This window comes from Equus caballus, chromosome 2, assembly GCF_041296265.1.
Source record: "Equus caballus isolate H_3958 breed thoroughbred chromosome 2, TB-T2T, whole genome shotgun sequence".
Classification (NCBI taxonomy): Eukaryota; Metazoa; Chordata; class Mammalia; order Perissodactyla; family Equidae; genus Equus; species Equus caballus.
Genome location: NC_091685.1, coordinates 65,987,138 through 65,991,106, shown reverse-complemented (window position 1 = coordinate 65,991,106; position 3,969 = coordinate 65,987,138). Strand labels below are relative to the sequence as shown.

Genomic DNA, 3,969 nt, shown 5'->3' with positions numbered 1-3,969 from the left:
AAAGGGATGTCTAATATCCAATTAATAGAAGGCCTAGACAGAAGGAAGAGAGAAGACGGCCAAGAGTAGAAATTAGCCAAGAAACTATACACAAATTTTTCCCAGAATTAAAGGAATTGAGTTTTCAGATTGACAGCTTATTGATTGATTGTCCAGGACAATGAATGAAAAGACACGTTAAGAAATATAGCCATGAAACGTTCCAACAACAGGAAGAGAGAGAAGTTCCTTAGAGCTCCCAATGAAAAAACAAGACAAGGTTCCATACAAAGACTCTGGAATAGAAATGGTGTCTTGAGAAGTCTGACAGCTTCCACAAATTAGAAGACAAGGGAGCGATCCTTTTAAAATGATTTTTAACCTAGAATTCAATACCTTACCAAATTCAAAATGTACCCTTTCTCAGGAAGGTACTGAAGGAGGTGTTCCAGCAAGACAAAGAGGTAAATCAAGAAAGAGAGGACACAGGATCTAGGAGACAAGGTTACAGCAATATTTTTATTGTCAGAATACTACCTGATTATTGCTTTACTCAAATATAATTATATTGGAAGGATGAGAGAGGAAAAAAGTAAAAAGGGGAGCAGTGCGAAGTTGCTAAGTTCTCATTTGCCGTATGAAGAAGCCATCAGATGTCTAAAATGGATAAAGACATAGCAGCATAAGCACATTATTCAGAAAGAGAGGGCACTAGCACCTGACAGTGGTTATCGCCTCTGGGGAGCAGAAGCAGGCAGGGGGCAAGGATGGGAAGATGGATGGGGAGCAGGACAGCAGGAAATCAGTTTTGTTGCTGTTTTTAAACGTTCTTTTAAACAAATTGATTTAAAATATAAAAACTGTGCACATATTACTTTGATACAATTTTTTTAAAATTCTGAGACTCAATGAATCAAGTACACCTGTGAGCAATGACACAGTCAAGCAACACAGTCCCAAACGCTTGGACGGAAGTGTGCACGGCCTTCCATTTCTGCCTATGTCTCGGGTTTCCCTCGTGGCTGCAGGCCCAAGGCTCGCGAACAGCAGGTTCCACTTGTTGCAGCGTCGCCGGCTTCTAGGAACCTGAGGCAGGGCGGGGGAAACACTTAACCGCACGCACTCGGCAGGGGCAGAAGTGGGCCGTCTCTCGTCGCCACGCCCGGTTGCTGCTGAGATCGCAGAGCACCCTCTGCGTCCGGAGTCAGCGCCTCCCTCCCAGCCCTGTCCGCTCCCCCTCCCCTGCTCCCCTGCCCGTACCCCCTACCCCAGTCCCGTGGCGCCCTCCCCCAGCCCGACCGCGAGCCACCCCTCCCCCTGGCCGAGGCCTGTGGCCGCTGGAATCCCTGTCGCCCCGGGACTCAGCTGACAGCGGACAGACAATGGTATTTCCCATCAGCCTGGGTATCAGGAGCCGGCCTTATCCAGCGGTGTTTTTCTATTAGTCTAACACCCCATTGTCCACCCCTTATCGCAGAAATGTTGATGTCATGCCTGGCTTGGAAGTGGTTTCTGCATCTCGGCGCTCGGACAGCTTCGCTTTAATTGGGGGAGGGGGAGGGGTGGAGGAGCCCATTTATCAGAATTCTCACGAGAATTCACCCCTTTCCTCCTTCCAGTGGGGCCGCGGAGGGCGCCGCGGTGGGGTGGGTTCCCAGCCACGGTTCCTGGCCTTTCTCTGTGTGCCTGGGGCTCGACCCTGCCGGCCTGCGTCAGAGCTGAAATGCTGAGGCGGGTGGTGAGGATGCTGTGGGCCACTCTTGTCCCTCTGGGCTCTGGGCTTTTTGGAGACCTGTGGTGTCCTCTGGCGGGCTCTGGGTGGGGAGGGGCCATGGCTGTCCGTTCTCTGAGTCTCCTGCAGCCCGTAAAGGCCTCGCCAGAGCCCCTTCGTGGGAGCTCGATAACTGCGGGATTAAAGCAAAGGGCAGCCTGCTGGGAAGGTCCCGTCTGAGAGCAGATAGTAAACTCCAGACGTGCTCATCCGTCCTCGTCCTACTAGGCCCCCAGCAACCGCCTCTCTGCTGGTTGTGCCCATCCTAAGGACAGTCTCAAAGATATGGTCTGTGCTTGCCCCTCTGTGCCGGGTCCTTCTCTGATACTGCGTATTCACAGTGGAGGGCTGAGCACAGGAGACGGGGTGCGTGAGTGTGTGCACGTGTGTTAGAGGGTGCCCTGCTGTAAAGCTCCTCGGGGAATCTGGTTAAGAGAGAAAGCAGTGCACTCTGGGATGGGGTGTGCCCCTCTGCAGGTTGCTTGGGCGAATTACTTACCCTTTCCTCGACTCAGCTTCTTCATCCATTAAATAGGTACAGCAAGGTAGCTTCTGGGGGGATTGTCCTGAGGCTGGAACTGAAATAAATAAGGTGCTTAGTGGGTGCCTGGCCCCTGGTGTGCACTCAGTAAAGGGTGGCTGTTATTAGGACAGCTATTTGTGGCCTTTGGCACAAAGCCTGGTTTGGGGACTGGTGAGCAAGGCAGAGGAGAGGTGCTAGTGGGGTTCGAGGTCATTCTCCTGGCCCCCCCCTTGGAGAGCTAGGGCAGAGAGGGGGAGGTGGGCCCCTGTGGGCTAGGCCAGCCTGTGTTGGGCTGCCGGAGGGGGAAATGAGCCCATCAGTCCTCAAGTTCTTGCCTCAACTTTACACAGAAAATAAATGAATACTATAAGCATTTGGAGACTTCTGTTCTCTGTGGAGTCAAATTTATATGTAATGGGTCTGTTTTGAAGGGCTCCTGAGGAAATTTAACCTAGAACACGGTTGGCTATCTCCACTTGAAGGTAGTTTTTACCTGTGCAAAGTGGATTCGACGTGTTCACCTAGCTTAACCCACACACAAGCCCTGCAGGCCAGTCCTGCTCTCTGCAAAGTGAGTGTGTCAAGGCCTGCTGGTGACACGCAGAAGGTAGTGGAGCTGCTGGGCCACTGGGAGCCCAGCCTCCTCACTGCGCTTCACGAAGGAGCCTCTTCACACGGCTGTTGGAACACTTTTCGTCCATCCGTGCCCTTCCCCAGAGCTCCGGACCTTCAGGCTGATAACAAGCGCAGCCCCTCCAGGTCTGGGGGCGGTGCAGGAACACCAGACCCCGTGAAGCACACTTGGGGGAATCGCTGTACCTCTGTCGTACTGAGGAAGCTGGGCTCACACAGAGCTAGAGAGGCAACCAGGGTCTGTAAAGTCCACATCCAGGCCTTTTTCCATGACATCAAGTGACAGCAGATAAAACACTTGGCTTTGTCTCTTAAACACACATTCCTGGGATGAAAAGAGGCTTAGAAAACAGGGGCAGGGTCTGTCTGCTTTGTCATTGTGTTTACCGGGCCGTCCTCATTCATCAGGGGCGTGCCAGATTCTCATGCGCACTGCCATCCTTGCAGATCTTGGCCCAGAGACCAGGACTGAGGGGATCAGAAGTCCGCGATTGGGGTACACATCCTTGGCCCTAATTCCAGACCACATGGGCTCTACCTTCTCCCTCCTGATAGGACTGTTTTTTGGAAGTTCTGATGGTTGAAGACCGAAAAGGAGGAGGCAGAAATCACCTGCCACGTGTGTAGGACATGGTGTTGTCAAGGGCAGCCTTAAGTAAAAAGTAAATCCTATTACCCTGACGGATTTGAGGGGCTCTTATAGGACTTAAATCTCTCCTCCATGGACTGGGGAACATTCCACCAATGACCCTTCCATCCGTCTCATTTTAAGGTGCAAATGATTCCAGGGGGGCCAACACACAAAGTCATGAGCACCGCAGTGTGAATGAGTAACTCACATGCTTTCTTCTAAGAGTGCTGCATGCCGACTAAAAATACTGTAGGGAGAAAGGACCAGTAACAAGGGGAAAGGGGACTAGAAGCAGAAGACAAGCCATCTACTTGACAGTTTTTCCAGACCTGTCACTTTTCCTTTTTCTTTTTGCGTGGGGTGGGGTATTCTTTCCTTTCAAGGTTCCTGCTTGGAACACGTGTTCCTTCAGTTCCCTTGGTTAGAAGCAGC

The 3,969-nt window shown here is 51.7% G+C and overlaps 1 long non-coding RNA gene across 1 annotated transcript; it reads right to left on the bottom strand.

Moving 5' to 3' along the window:
- Nucleotides 1-472: 472 nt before the first annotated feature.
- On the bottom strand, nt 473-2,422 carry LOC138921735 (uncharacterized). Its single transcript, XR_011434582.1, has 2 exons — nt 2,250-2,422; nt 473-1,065 (listed from the first exon to the last, which is right to left on the bottom strand). It is a non-coding gene; the product is annotated as an uncharacterized lncRNA (long non-coding RNA).
- Between the last annotated feature and the right edge of the window lie 1,547 nt (nt 2,423-3,969).